The following is a 16,796-nucleotide window of genomic DNA, read 5'->3' as shown; positions in this document are numbered from 1 at the left end:
CTTTCACTTAAATTTTCAAGATTTCAGTAATTCATCATGTATATATGGATCTATTGTAATCCTAAATATTGTGTACAGTCATCTCAGTATTATAATTCCTTTTTCTAGTTTTCCTCACAATCCAAAACGTTATCTTGGTAATCCCATTGAGATGGTATTGGAATCCCAGCAAGTTAGTTCCAATCTGCCACCTCCAACGCAACCCATGGTGAGAGAAAAGACACCAAAACATGTTCCAAGTTAAGGGCAGCCAAGGGATCCTAAATCCAATCCCTGTGAGGATGTGTGGACAAAGGCCTTGAGCCTAGGCTGCTCCCAGAATTTATTATCTTGTGAAGAAGAGGGTGGCTCAGGGATGAGTGACAGTGAGGATGGCGGGAACTAGTAACTTATCCTGGCTGGCCAGGTGGGGAGAAAAGCATCTCTGCAAAATGCAGAGATAAGGATATGCAGAAGATCAATTTGCATACTTCCATTAAGGTAGCAACGAATTTGTTTCAGGAGGCTGTTGCCTTGGTTTCTGATATGTAACTTTTTGTGCACTGGGGAGTCATAGCCTCTTTACCTTGAGGCTCATAGCCAGTTGACATTCCTGGAGCTAATGGCTCTAACATCCCACCATGCTCATATCTTTTACAGAGAGCACTATGTGAGGAAACAGGAGGCTGTCTGATGGCTTTAGAGATTACGTATCAGTACCTCAGCTAGCCTTATTTGCAATACTTAGAGCCAGTTGAAGAGAGAAGGAAATACCATAGCCAGCTATCTACAAATAAGGAAATAAGTCTCCATATAATCAAAGTTGCAGCAATTGTTTTGTATTCAAGGGGAGTCATTGGAGTTGTCTCCATGGATTTATTATAATTGTTGTTACTGGCCCATTTGAGAGTATGTTGGAAGCATTTGACCTAAAACTCTAAACATTTTATTCTGTGAACTCTAGGAATGAAGACATTTTCTTATATAAGCACAGCACAGTGATCAAATTTAGGAAACTGGACATTGATTTAATACTATTATCTAGCACAGGCCACATTCACATTTCTCCAGTTGTCTGTAAAATGTCTTTTATAACAGTTTTTTGTTCTTTCTAGGACCCAATCCTGAGAATGAGAAGACGTTTGGTTGTCATGTGTGTTCAGCCCTCTTCAATCTGTGGCTTTCTTTGATTTGTGACTCTGGAAGTTTTGAGTGACACAGGCCAGGAATGCAAAGAAGGCTCTTCCTTCAGTTTTGTCTGGGGTTTCCTCAGGGTAGATTCAGAGGGAGCACGCTTGGTAGGATCCTGCTCAAGGCATTGCATCTGGGCAGAGAGAGCCCTGACCTTGGGAAGCAGATGGTGCTCCTGCTTGCGGTCTCCTCCTGTGCTGGCTTCTCATTGGGTTAGCCGTTCTGTGCACTGTGGCAGTGTCCTTCACATGGGACCCCTCTGTCTGTGTTCTCTTCTTCCTCTCCCTGTATGCTGTCCACATCAGGCTCTTCCAGTTCAAGCATCTTCCTTGAGAACCGCTTCCCCACTCCATCCTACTTTCAATTGGTTGACCCACAAATTTCAGTTTAGCTAAAGAAAGAATTGCCGTTAGCTCAAAATGGAAATAACTGAAAGACAAATTTTATTTAAAAATTTTTTACCCTCTATATCTACCTGACTTTTGGAGAAAAGGAAGAATACTGGTTTTTGGTACATTCTAAAGTGTCACTTCTCCTCCACATCACTTGCCTAATCTGGTTGCTTGTATTAAGAGTTCTGCACAAGAGACTCTTAAAAAGTAGCTTTAAACATGCAAAACTTACTTTTAAAAAAGATCTGTTAGGCATTTATTTCAAGTATTCTTTAAAATAGAAGTTTTCTAGTATTTATAAAGGTAGATGGTTTGCTTAAATAAATCCATTTAACATTCTTGGTGTAATCTTAAGCAAATATTCCTACTACATGATCTAAAACAGTTCTCATAGTCAGCATCACACTCTTCTGTGTTGCTTTTGTTTTATGAGATGCAGCCATGTGACGGTGTCGGGGGGTTGGGATGTCCATAGAGATGCAGTTTAGGAGACTGGAACTCCATCCAAGTCCAGGACACCTGAAGATCTGGTGGCTGATGGGGGTCTGCTCCTCATAGCTGGGGACTTCTGCACATGTGTTCTCCTACGTCACAGGGCAAAAAGCAATTTTAATTTTAGAATAATTTAGATTTATAGAAAAGTTGCAGGATCAGAGTTTCTGTATATTCTTACTCAGTGTCCCTTAATGTTAACATCTTACATTATCTTTGTGTATTTGTCAAAACTAAGAAAAAAATTGTCATATTATTAGCAGTTGAACTCCAGACTTTACTTAGATTTTACCAATTTTTCCACTAACGTTCTCTTTTTGTGTGAAGACTCAATCAAGGAGCAACATTACATTTAGTGGTCACGGCAGCTTAGTCTCCTGTGATCTGGGATAGTTTTGCATTCCTCTCTTGTTGCCTGAGATCTTGACAGTTTTAAGTATTATTATTCAGACTTTTGCAGAATGTTCTTCAATCTGAGTCCATTTGTTTTTCTCATGGTGAGACTGGGGGTATGCATTTTGGAAAGAATATTGTAGACATGAATTCTCACTGCATCAAATCAAGGGTCCATGACAAAATCCTGACTTACCGTGGTGATGTTAAATTTGGTTTAGTTAAGGCACCGTCTGCAGCCTTCACCAGGGAGAGTTACTGTTTTATGCTTTTTGCCAGCCACGAAGTCCAGTTTATCCCACTCGGGAAGACTGTAGAGTTGGGCAGAAAGCAGCCTTAAAATTTTTAGCATACAGGTTGGTGACATGAGTTTTTTATTTTTTTCCCAAATTACTGATGTTGGAAGAGGCTTTATTCTTCTGAAGTTTCATTACCTCTTGGCTGAGTATCTCTCTACTGCTTATTGTAAATAACTTTTTGATGGCTTTTCCTAGCTTATTCATAGCTAGAACTAGCAAGAATTTGCTAAAAGTTTCTTTATGTTGAACAAATTTTAGTTTGATGAAGAAATATTTTCATTCACTTAGTCATTTAATAAAAATATATTGAGAACATACTATACGCCAAGCAGTGATGGCGACCCATGGGTGTACTTCCCTACCATATGGTTTGTGTGAGAAATTAAATATACTCACAGCCATTTATTGAGGACTTACTACAATGCACTATATTTATTTTTAAATCCATTAACAGTCCTACAAGTGAGTCTTTATCCCTAGTTTATTTGATTTTAGAAATAAATCTATTTAAAACATCAACATAATATTCATATATAATTTAAAAACTCAAATAGCTCCATAGAATTTCTAACAAAATATAAGAGTTCACCATCCTTAGTCCATGCAGTATCCCAGATAAGACCATCCTTGCCTGTTGCAGCTATTTCCTCTGCTATTTATCTCTATACTTGTAAATAATACAAATTATTTAATTTTCACCAAGTTACTGAGTGCAGACAAGTATTGAGACTCTTATTTTGACTTACTTCCATAACATGGATGGTCTTGCCGAGGTTACATTTCTTAGGCTCTCAGTGATTTACTTAAGATCACTCTTTGCCAAACTCTGTTCCATAGTAATTGTAGAAACCCGACCTGCTCCTTTTCATATTTGGGCTCTACATCCCTAACTTAATAGTAAAGTTACTCTCAAGTTCATCAACCTTTCTCTTTTCTAACAGAAAGCTCTTATAAACACTAACACTCTCCTCACTGTGTCCTGACAGATTTTGTCCTTTGCAATGCAATCAACGAGCCGTTACATGCTGAGGTAGGTGGAGAACACACACTCTTCTGTAGGCAGGGCCTGCTGCCCCTTTCAGCAGGAAGTTGCCATATGAAAAGAGACCTCCACTCCCTCAGCAGCCCGTAATGAGTGATGGGGTTTGTGTCTCTCAGGGAGAAATGAGACAGGAGATTAGGAGCGGTGAAGCAGGCTGAGAAAGTAGATGTGCTCTGCTGGTCACAAGATTCCAGAACACAAGGGCACAACAGTTCGCAGAGCCTACACGTAAACTCTTTTGAGACCTGGAGCAGGCTTTTGATAGGGTGGCCTAATCCTGGAGCCTGAGAAGGGGAAAAATACAAGAAGACAGTCAACACTGAGCCTTTTGCTCGGCACTGTTTCATGGTCGTCCTCTCTGATACCGCAGAGTGAACTTGTTTTGCTACTTATACTTGGCCCAAACTTGCTCCGCAAAGCCTGTGTTTTGTTTTCTTTTTTGTTTTCCCCTACCTTTAATAAATGTAAAACCTTGTCATGCTTTCTGCTTGTTTTGGCCAATTCTTTGTTCAGGACAGAAAGAACCTAGAAACCATCTCTAAAAGAAGACTCTGGCAACTTAAATCCAATGACGTCTTAACTTTCACCGTTTTCACGTTCTTGTGTTTTTTGGGAAAAAGAATGTTTTATTACCCATTGTGTGTTGTGGTTAAATTAAAAAATCCCTATTGTTTATTTAAATTTTAACCATTAAAATTCTTTATAGTCTCTTAATCTTCAGGTTCCCTTTCCCTGTCTTTTCTATCAAACTGGTCTTTCTTCCCTCCTTGTCTGCATGCCTGCCTCCCTCCTCTCCCTCCTCCCCTCCTCCCCTCCTCCCCTCCTCCCTTCCTCTCCCTCCTCCCCTCCTCTCTCCTCCCCTCCCCTCCTTCCTTTCTTCCATCCTTCCTTCCTCCCTTCTTCCCTCCCTTCCTCTTTTCTTTCTCTCATTCTTTCACCAAGTCCACAGTCTGGATTTCCTCCGTGTTAATCTTGGAAGACATCCTTTATGTAGCTCTTCTTCCCCTGTGCTTGGGGCTCCCTCTATGCAGATGAGCCTGGCCAGTACAGACAGCCTCTTAAAAAATACTTGTTCACCTACTGTTTTTTTAGAGACAGACGTATTAAAGATCGGTTAATGGTAGGAAGATGAAGGCTGAATAGAAGTGTGCATATTTGGTGGTAACTGATGAGATTTTACCCATTTTTTTTGCCTTTGGGGGAAAAAAATCTCTCACTGACATCAGGTTGGATCTGTAAGGTCCCTAGGGTTGAAATAAGAAATTTATCACACCTCTTAAAAATAAATATGTAGGTTTGCTGACTAATTTTTTAAAAAGAATGTTCAGGATGTACCAGTAAAAACCAGACATAAAAAGGGCTTATTTTAGATGCACTCAAAAAATTTTGGAGTGCAGGTGCTCAGAAAAATGAGACACAGTTACAAGATGGAATACGCTACATTTCAAAAGTGTGTGTGTGTGTGTGTGTGTGTGTGTGTGTGTGTGTGTGTGTTTTAGACAGGGTCTTACTGTGCAGTTCAGGCTGGCCCTGAACTCACAATTACCCCAGGCTAGCTTCAAAGTTGCAACTATCATCCTGCCTCAGCCTCCCAAGTGCTGAGATTATAGGCATGTACCACCCTACCCAGTTCAGAGGTGTCTTTAAATGTGTGATCTAGGATGTGTTCTGTCAGGTTGCAATGAAAGCCATTTGTAAATGTTTAAAGTTGAGATATGCTGCCTCCAATACTGCCACTTTCTGAGGAAGGAGGAAGCATAATTCACCAGTGAAAAAGACAGATTGCAGTAGCAATAGGACCTTTAGGACTTTTTTTTGATTGAATGTGTTTCCTGAAAGGCAAAGTCCTTGTCTCAAAGCCACTTTTTCTTAAAAGTATAATTTTAAAATCTTGATTTATTTGTCCCTCTTTTTTAACCTACTTTTTATTTATTCTTTCCTACCTTTCACTATCATATATGTAGCTTTAAAATTAGCAAAAAGTAGGGGCCAGGGATTTAGCTCAGTGGTATAAGCAACTACCTGGCCAGTGTGAGGTTGTGAGTTTGATCCCAGATACCAAAAAATAAAATAAGATCAACAAAAAGTCTAAAAATAACATACTGGTCAAGCAGGCACTCTGGTGTTTGCCTGAGTTCAGGTCCTGGCTTTACTTGTTAGTGGCTTTGTAACCGTGGACAGGTTACTAACCTAGTTGCTTCGCTATTTGCTTGTGTGACTCAAGCTGATAATTGTCATGGGGTTATGGTGAGGATCAAGTAAGATAATACATAAAAAGTGCTTTGAATAGTAGCTGGTAAACACAATATTTTAAGCTATTAATGTTATTCTTTAGAATGGCGAATAGATTGAAAGTGATGAGCTTAAGCCTAATGTAAATGTCTAACAATTTTCAACTCTTTGCTTTTCCTCCTGGTACATTTACAGCTCTCATTGGTGTGATGGGAATAAAATTAATTTATCCACAGCTGTTGTTCTATCTCTGGCTATTTTTTGACTCTCTGGCAAGTAAATTATCAGCCTTTAAACTAAACAATTAGTCTTAGCTTGAAAGACTCTGTATATATCTTCAAGGGTATGTAGCAGGAAACAAATCCTTTGTTTCCTCTGTTTATACATAAACTTCGCAATGTAACTAATGAAACCTCTGTGATCCTCTAGGGCATTTTGGGAAAGAGAGAAAAAAACTACAGTAATTAAATTTTGGCAAGATGAAGCTAGTATATTTCTATGTACACCCTTAAAACTCAGATCTGTTTCCTGCAATTATATTTTGTAATATGTAAGTGGTTTTACCTTTGCAATGAGGTTGAATTTTTTCTCCAAAACAATGCGTTCAAATCTTAACCCCTGGTTATCTGTGAATGTGAATTTGTTTGGAAAGAGGGTCTTAGCCGATGTAATTAAGGATCTCAAATGAGATCATTCTGAATTTAGAGTTGGCCTCAAATCCACTGACTACTATGCTGATGAGACAATAAAAGAGGGAAGACAGAGAGACTCAGGGGAAATGCCTGTATCAGTCTCTTTTTCCTTGATGGGATGAAATACTCAGCGCTGAGAGGAGAGGTCTCTTTTGGCTCATGATTTCAGAGAGTTCAGTACCCATGTGGTTGGCTGGCTCTGAGGCAGAAGGACATGGTAGGAGGAAGCTACTAAACCCACGGCTGCTGGGCAGCACAGCGAGAGGAAGGAGCCAGGGACAAGTTTAATACTGCCAGTCACCTGCTTACTCCAACTAAGCCCCACCTTCTATGATCTGGTTGCTTCCAGCACCTCACCTCTGATGCAGGAGACCTCTTGGGAACATTTTAGGTCTAAACTGCAATAGTCAATGCAGATGAATTAGATATTGGGGTGATGTATCTACAGGCCATCATTTGGGACCGTCTGCGACACCAGAAGCTAAGGGAGATACATGGAACAGATGCTCTGGCACAGTCTCTGGAAGGAACCAGTCTTGCCAAAACCTTGATTTCTGTCTTCTGGTTTCCAGAACTATGAGAGGATAAATATTTGTTGTTTTAAGTAGGCGAATTTAGGATCACTTGCTATACAAGTCCTATTCTCATGAAAATAAGGGACATTCTGGACATGTAAATTTTAAACTGAAGAAATTAGAAGTAAACTTTGAGATCTAGACATTTTATATCTGCCAGCACAAATAACACACACACACACACACACACACACACACACACACACACACAAATTTTGATTTCTTCTAAACTAAATATGACTGAGAAAAGAAAAAGTTCTGGTTAACTACTGTGACACACAACAGAGTTTTGTTGTTGTTGTTGTTGTTGTTAAACAAAAAAAGTATCTCTCTATGTGTTTCAGGTTGGTCTTTTCTCAGACTGGGAAATTTATAAAGAACAGAGATACATTTTTGTACAGTTCTGGAAACTGGGGTGTCCAAGATCAAGACACTAGCAGGTTTGGTATCTGTTGTCTGGCTCCAAGATGGTGCCTTTGGTGCATCTCTGGAAGGTGTGGGGACCTCATATGGTAGAAGGAAGGGCATGAGAGTGGAAAGACCTTATTCTATCCAACAGGGAGGATCACTTAGGACTTCAACACTTCTTCAAGTTCCCAATGCACAGGAACCACAGCACCGGGATGCCTGCATCACCCTCATGCTGACATCTAGTTACTCAAGTTCTATAAACATTACCTTCTAATCCTATTTTGAATTTACCCACTTCCTTTTGTCTCCCTTGTCGCTAGCCCAAGCTGACACTGGTTCTCACCCTAACAACTGCAGCAGCTTCCTGAACGGCCCACTGGTCTAGTCCACAGTATCCTGGCTATGTGACTTTGGGAAAGGGATTTTTCATTTATGCTCTTTGTCTCCACCCAGGGTCCCTTCCGAATTTGCTCAGTGTTTCATAGCCACACTGGACTTCTCAGCTCTTTATATGTGCCCACTCCTTTTCTCCTTCAGGAACCTTCATCAGGCATTGCCCTCCTCCAGATGCCACTTTCTCAGCACTGTGGTCTGAATGTTTGTAACTTCCTGAATTTTATACCCTGAAACCAAGGTCCCCCTCACCTCATCGACTGAGTCAGGATTAAGGTGCTAATAAAGAGGGCCTCAGAGACTTGCCTTTTCTAGTATAGGAGGTCACAGCAGGAAGCTGTCTACAGACCAGGGAGTGGATGCTTCCCAAACATAATCTTCTGGCACCTTGATCTGGAACTTCTCAGCCTTCAAAACCATCAGGAATAAAGTCCTGTTGTTTATGAACTCCTGGTCTACGGCATTTTGTTACAGAAGCCTGAAAAGACTAAGATGCACTCAGTGAAATTTCCCTGATGAGTTGATATCTCCTTACTATAGGCTGTGCTAGGACTTTACAAATTTCCTTCATATCACCTAAAACTTTGTAATCATATATTTATGTGGTGATTATTTGTTTATGGCCCACATGAGAGTTTCTTAATAAAGGTTGGTGGAATGAGCAAATTTCCCTGTGGTAGCTCAGCATCGCCATATGACTTTTTTTTTTTTTTTGATACTGGAGATCCAATCCAGAGCCTCATGGATGCCAAGCATGAACTTTACCTTTGAACTATAACCCCTAGTCTCCGTATGCTTATGAACATGCACATCATGTTTTACTAAAAAAAAAAAAAAAAAAGAAAGAAAGAAAGAAAGAAAAAGAAGCAGGTGGTGGTGAAGATTTCTGGTCCTAAGATTCATGATGTTAGAGATGTAGGTATTCATGATTCCATTCACTGAGACCCAAGGTGGGTAGAGGAGTTTGGGTGCATGTTTCCCTAGGGGTGCACTGCCAGCTACAGTGGGAGATGGAAAGGAGGGAGGGGAGCGGTGTGCTGGGGGAAAGTGCAGACAGCAGCAAGCCGTGTCAAGCTATCGGCCTGCCTCTGCGCAGGGTGTCCTGGGTGTCTCTGGGTGTCCTGGGCAGGTGAACTGTCAGTCCCTGAAGGAGAAGGAAGAACAGGACAGAAAAAGGCAGGTAAATCCATGCAGTGCTGCGTAGGCTACCAGCTGGGGAAATACTGAGATTCTTCTTGGGGAAATACTTTTCTATCTCTGCATTTCATGGTTCCCATGAGAAGTGAAACAATATTTAACAGTTGCTTAATGGTTTCATTTTCTTCGGATTCAGCTATTACGACATTGCTATTATAGGAGATCCGGAAGCCAGCAGGCAGAATGAGAGCCAGCGCCTTCTGTGAGACTGCTGTGGACCAGGTACTGTAGTAGGCAGACTCACCTTTCCATTTCTTTGTCAGTCCGGCCTCCTTTCTTCTCTCCTTTGCTCATTGCCTCTCTTCTATCCATTCATACACTCATCCATTCATTCGCTCATTCACTCTGTTAAATGCTGAGAATAAATTGGTGACTAAGACCTACATGGTCCCAACTTTCATGGGGCTTGCATTTTACTTTGTATATTTTTAATCCCCCCAACAAGTCATTGTAATATATATTAGCCCTATTTTATCAGTGAGGAAATAGGCTCTAATAGATTAAGATGATTTACCCAAGGAAACACCAGAGCTGGATTCAATATTGAATCTACATTCCCACCATTAGCCATTTTGAATTCCTACCCACTTGTGTCACCTTTGGGAAAGTCACAATCTTCACTAACAGCCTCATTATAGAGGAATCCACAAGCATACAGCTCAGAAGGAGTGGGGTCCTCTGGTCCAACACAAGAGCCTGGAAGATGCCGCTGGTGACCTAGCTACCTTCTCTCCCTCTCATCATCTGGGCTGTATCAGAAGAATCCTGATGCAAGGTCCCAGGATTCTGTGTGTGAAGGCTTGCCCTCAGCCTGGCATGGCAGGCTGAATGGGCCAGCATATTAATGTCCTCAGGAGGAGATGTCAATGACAAGTGAGCTCTGAAAGATGCATATTTGCCCAGAGTTCCTCAACAGATGAGCCCCAGTTACCAAGAGGGGTAAACTAATCAACAGTGCATTTTTTTTTTTTTTTTTTTTTTACTGGTACCAGGGATCGAACTCACGGCCACGTGCTTGCAAGGCGGCGCTTATGCCACTGAACTAAATCCCCAGCCCCAACAGTGCATTTTTTATGGCTGTTTTCCCCATCTTCTTTCATTTCTCCACTTAATGGGATTTTCCCTGGGTCTAAGACTTGTCCTCCAATATCTTTATCTCAGGTTCTTCTCCTTGGAGACTCTAAGGAAGGCAGTAACACTTCACACTCCAGCATGTTCTGGTACTGACCCTGCTATTTCATAGGTATAAAACCTCGGAAAGACCATGTCCTACTGAGGTCTCAGTTTCTTGATCTTTAGATATAAAGAATAATAAATCTTCCATGTCTCCCTCATAGGGTGACAGTGAAGTACGTCATCAAATAAGAAAATGCCCGGGCCAGAGATATAGCTCAGCAGCACAAGTGTCTTCTTGGTAAGCACAGGTACCAAGTTTGATTTCTGGTATACCACCCTGCCTCCCACAAAAAGAAAAGAAAAGAAAAGATTGTTGGAAAGAAACAGGTAAAGTGTTTCAGTCTCCAGTCAAAGGAAGGAACCCTTAGGCTTGGTCACAAGCTGGGCTACATCCTCAACTATGGCAGAGCTCAGATTTCAGCCAAGGAAGTCTGCAGCAGAGTCAGTTCCCTCGGCCACCTTCTGGCACTGTCTGTTTGGCGAACAGAGCAATTGGGGTTCCAGGACTTATATTCAAGACCCAACTCTGATGTTCATTGACTCATCTTAGTTTGCTCATGTTTAAAGTGGGGATGTATTGGTCATAGTCTCATTGCTGGGACCAAATACCTGACATCCACAATTTAGAGGAGAGAAGTTTATTTTGGCTCCCACTGCAGCCCATGGTGGACAAGTTCCCTTAGATCAAATAGAAATCATAGCCTCGACAGCTGGGTGGAGAATTTTTTTTTTTTTTAAAGCCTGATCAAGTACGAAATTCTTGCTCCAAACAAGTCAGCAAATTTGCTGTCTTTTTAACTCTATTTTCTAAGAAAATACAGAACAAGATTTAAAGAATCATAATTATTTGAAATTTTGGGCATATGTTCTCTGGTATTAATCTTACTCCTAAATCTCATTATCCCATGGAGAATCCCTGATAAAATTTACAGGGGTGTGAGCTCTATTTGAGAAAACAAAAAGTACAATCATCTATTCAGGATGGAGGTTTTTCCTAAGGGGTGTGTGTGATTTGTGGAATGTGGTTTAAGCTAGCTTTCACAGTGGGGGTTTTCATATGAATCAAGATTACTTCTTGGCTAAACCCTTTAGAAGGTCGCTGTGAAGAAACCATAAAGGGCATCATATCCATTTTAGAAACCAGGCTTAAACTTGTTATTGAAGAAGAGCAAAATGAAACCTGTGCACTGCGTGAGAGCAGAGGCACCAGGGTTTGGGAGGTAGGACTTTGGAAGTAGGTTTTGAAGGTAGGGTCAGAAATCTCAGCTCTCAAAGTTGCCATGGCAGTCTTGAAAAGCCAGAACAGGTTTGTAAGAGCATGAAATGTAAATAGCTGCAATATCTTAGGGGTCTGAGCACTGTGTGATTTACTTTGTATTTTGGCTTAAAAAGAGTTTCTGGAGTTTAGAATGCAGGAACAGGGTTCTTTCATATGATGATCACATTCCTTCCTGGAGTCTGAGAGACATAGAGTTTGTTTGTCTCCTAATTAGCACCCCTCAAATCACATGTCCTCCCCTAGTTTACAAACGCATAGGCATGACATTCCCCAAAACCAAACAATGGTAGTCTCTTTCCAAGCTCCCAGCAGTCCCAGTTCCTGGAGGAGACCAAGTTGTTGCTTGCACATCTCTCCCAGCAAGCCTGTGGTCATGGGCCTGTTTTCCTTCAAGTCACATCAATGAAGTGTCTTTTCCCTCTACTCTGTGTGGTGACAGCTGTATTAGTTTTAACAACTGGATTTCTTACTTTGCAGGACAGTAAATCTAATGCAATTGGACTTAAATAAAAACAGGAGATTGTTGTGGTTTAGACAAATGTCCTCCAAAGATCCACATAAGGAGGTGGAGCTGGTGTGAGGTCTTCAGGTCACTGGTGGAAACACCCTCTAAGGGAGCAGGGGGACCCCAGCCCCTTTGTCTCCCTTTCTTTAGCCTCCTAGCCACGTGTGCTGCCTCACTACAGACCCAAAAGTAACAGGGCCAATCAATCTTGGAGGGAAACCTTTAAAATCGCAAGCCAAAATAAGGCTTTTCTCTCTATAATTTATCTCAGGTGTCCGCTATAATGATGCAAAATTAACTGACAGCTTATTCATTCATCTAGCTGAAGAGTTTAGATCTGTATTGGTCCAGGGGTAAAGTAGCATCATCAGGATCCGGTCTCTCTTCTCTCTTCTTTTCCCTGCCTTTAGCCTTTTCTTCCCTCTTTTATTGACTTTCAGATCTACTCCTTAATGTTAGTTCTATTCCCAGTGCCAACCTGGCACAATGGTAGCCTAGATCATTCAGTGCCTGAGATTTGAGTTGATTGAGACAGAATGCCCGTTTCTATCACAGCACTCCCACAGAGGGTCTTATTGGATTTCACTGGCTCTGCTTGAGAACATGTGCTCTTGCTAAGACCAGTCACTGAGGGTCTGCTTGGTTAGGGTTACGTATTGTGTTCTTTGTACTCAGGTGGAATTTTGGGAAGGGCAGAGATAGGAGCGGGGTGCATCTCAATCACATAATATGAGAACTCGGGAGGGTAGATTTCCAACAGAAACTGAGGACAGGAGCTATTAGTGGAAGGAGGGTGAATGAATACTAGATGACCCCAAATCTAGTGCTACCTTAATCTGCTCTCTATTAAGATTACAATACAAATCTTTAATCTCAGGTACTATAAGGAGACTTCAAGACTCAAGAAATAAGTATAAATTTCCTAACTTTGGAACTGAGTGAGAAATTTTCCTTGAATGTAAATCCGAAGTGCCTTGGAAACAAAATTTCAGATAAGAAGAGCTTTTCTAGAAGAGTCTGTGCTCATTCCCAGCCTTGAATACCAAGGGGAAAGAAGCTTTGCTATAATGTCAGCATTCACCCTCAGCACGTCCATGTGTTTCTATGGTCAGAGAGTACGTAGACACTAAAAACCAGAGTGCTAGATGGTTAGCTCCCCAGCGCATGGTGTAGGGACACAGAGTGTGGCCTTTTGTGAAGCTTTCTCTGACAGGTTCTGTAAATCCCCTGGGATTCACGTGCATTCTCACCCACCCATAACTGTGGGTGAGAAGAACGGCATTGTCTCCAGTGGGGGAAGTTCAGGTGAGTATTCTGCATGCTGCACGTCACATGGCCCCTTGACTGTTTTGTTCACGCAGTCATAAATGGGGGACATCACTGAAAGGAACTGTAGTTAAGGTAGCTGATGGAAAACACTTGCTGACCTCAGTCCACTCTCCCCCCATCCCTGCTACGAGATAGCTGGAGGCACCTGAAGACAGCATTGCCAGAGAACAGCAGCAGAACAGCCAAAACCCTCTTTCTCAGTTCCTTTTCTCCACTGTGTTTTGAAACCCGAGGTTTCCCAGCTCTGTATTCCAGGCAGGAAATTGGAGCATATCTCTCTAGCAAGATCTGTCAACCTAAGAGAAAAAAAAAATAATGATAACTAGCCTCAACATGAAAAAAAAAAAAAAGTAGCAATCTCATGTGTGAAGTCCACTAGTTGACAGGCTCTGAGCACAGCTACCTCGCTTCCTCATTTTATCCCCAAGCTCGATTATGTAGATAAAGCAGAGGTACGAAATACCAGCAGCAAAGAGGTGAGCACAAAATGTAAACTCACACTAAGTGGGCCACCAATTTGGCTCATCCTTAGAACAGATAACCCCAAGAGGAAGGTGGGGCAGCTAGATGATTTAGGATGCCCACAAGATAAAAGCCAATCAGAAGCTGTGGCTCTCGTCTCTTATTATGCCCATATCCCCTGGTGATGGTTGCCATGGAGTCTTTGTCAAGACTCCAGTTCTGTAGATTTAGTGTCCTCCTTGGGGGCATCTCAACAAAATTCTAGGAAGCTCTGTTTTACTCTTAGCTGCAGTTGCCCTGATGTGTCTGTTACTATGGGGATACACATTTCCGTTTTCATAGCAGCTGATGAAGATACCTCTTGGGGAAATTCTGTCATGGCTTTTGACTTCTAACCTACCATCCGTTAGATTCCTAAAGGAGATTAGAAAGATGATGAAGATTAATTTGAAAAAAAAAAGAGAGAGAAAAATTTCATTGTAAGACCTGACTTCTAAAGCATTCCCGCTGCAGGGGACTATCAGCTTAGATGTCTGTTTTGCTATGGTGCTGGCCCCAGCAGAGCGGGGGTTATTTGCACTCCATAGGCATCATGTTAGGAAACCTCAGAGTGAGTGCCCTCAAGAAGCAATCATGCAATTAAACTCAGCTCCGAGCACATTCTGTGAGCTACGAATGCACAGTATGGAGGCAGAAAGCATCTATCTTTTCTTCTGCAAGCTTGAGAAGGATTTTCTCCAGTGTCCCCAAAATATCTCAGCAGTGCCATATGGCCAAGTCATTTTTTCTTGCCTCAAATATCCGAGCAAAGCAGAATTTTATCCTTTTATTAAAAATGGATAGGCAAAGGGATTATAAATACAGGGAAGTTATTTTTTAAGCTAGTATTTTTGGATTTGACTGAAAAAGTAATGGGAAAATATCAAAAGGTTGTACTTAGGCAAGTGATACAGTCTGAAGAATGACAACAAAAGAATAATTTGCTGTTTTTTTTTTAAACTTTAGATATTCTATTACACTTACTGCACATACCGATAACTTATTATATGCCAGGTGCTTGGTGTTGGTGATGAAGTGACAAGCTAGACCCTGCCCTCCTCAGTCTCCCTGTGTGGGGAAACCAACATATGCAGAAAAATATCACTATAACACATGATGGTCATTATGCAGATTTGTGTAAAGTGCTTAGGAGTACAGATCGCATATACCTAACCCCAAAATTTGAAATGCTCCAAAACCTGAAACACTTAGAGCATCATCCTGATTCAATAAGTGGGAAATTTCACACTTGGTCTCAAGGGACCCACTGTCAAAATACAGGTGTACTAAAGATACTGTGTAAAACAGGTGTATCAAAATACAGGTGTACTAAAGATACTGTGTAAAACTATCTTGGACTGTTTTAGTGTTTATGAAGCAAGAATGAATACAGAGTATAGGTTCCATTCCTTAGATATGGCCTTCCAAAAAAAAAAAAAAAAAAAAGCCAGAACCTGAAACATTTCTAGGACCAAGCCTCTGATAAGGGATTCTCTCCCTGTCCATGAAAGATAATTGAATTCTTTTCATAGGGCTTGTATGCGGTTGAGAAAGGGATGTCAGGAAAGATTTTGTGGAATCATGTTTCTTTTGTTCATGTTTATAAAATAAGAGAGAAAGAATAGTAAAAACAATTTAATCAACAAAGATTGAGTGTTGGGCAGTAGATATAAAGATAAAATATGCAGTACTTGGCTTTGAAAAATGTCTTCTTTTAGTTCTGAAATCTACTTGGTTTCCTATGAATGCTATTCACTAAGCAAATGTATGCTTTGCCTGTGTTGATACGTACCCAGCTTCTTCAACAAAAGACTACAGAAGATGTGACTCACTGGGTCTGGGAAAGGGGACTGAGACTCCAAGTGGGCAAGGGTTAACAGGAAGTCAGATGCGGGCTTGTGTGCAGTGGTTCACCAAGGCAGAACAAGGTCAATAGGTGGAAATTACAAGAAGGCAGATGTGAGCCCTTATTTTCCTGGTGTCTAGAACTCCTGAAAAAATATCCTTAGGGCGGCAAGGGTTTTGTTTCTACCAGGTAAATCTAATGGGACAAGAAGAGGTTCGGGCATTAGAAAAGGTCAGACCAGATTTGTTCTGCAACTTCCCTGCACGGTTACAGCATTGTACAAGGCTCCTGGCATTCATAATATGTAAATCAGAGGGGACAGGCAGGGCACAGGCAGGCCCATGGGATGTGACATGTGGCAGCAGAATCGCTGTGCCAGGTGTGGAAGGCTTCACAGAGGAGGTCACCTCTAGGCTGAGGCCAGTGGACAAGAGCATAGTTAAACCCTGGCAGTGCGGGGAAGAGAGGATCTCCAGAGACACCTTCTGAGTCTAATAGTTTGTGCACATTTATTGCTCAATATACTTTAAAAATCTATATCTTTTACTTAGATTAGATGATAAATAATATTGTTTATTAGGTTTCCTTTAAAAATTGTGATTAGCAGGCCGGGTGGGGTGGTGCATGCCCAGCACTTGGGAGGCTGAGGCTGCAGGATTGCTGAGAGATCCAGGATGGCCTGGGCTACACAGTGAGATCTTGTCTCAAACCAACAAGCAAACAAACAAACAAGCAAATACAAAATTGTGATTAGCGTAATCACATGCCCTAGAGTTCCACATATGAAAGACGAATCTTGCTGAGGGGCAGAACGCAGCTCAGATGTGCTCCTCACCATCCTGCCCCCAGTATCACTGCTACTTGCCCACTGG

The sequence above is a fragment of the Cavia porcellus genome, unplaced genomic scaffold, assembly GCF_034190915.1.
Source record: "Cavia porcellus strain 051 isolate PalLab524CR breed Dunkin Hartley unplaced genomic scaffold, mCavPor4.1 scaffold_30, whole genome shotgun sequence".
Lineage (NCBI taxonomy): Eukaryota > Metazoa > Chordata > Mammalia > Rodentia > Caviidae > Cavia > Cavia porcellus.
Note: the sequence above shows the minus strand (reverse complement) of the source record.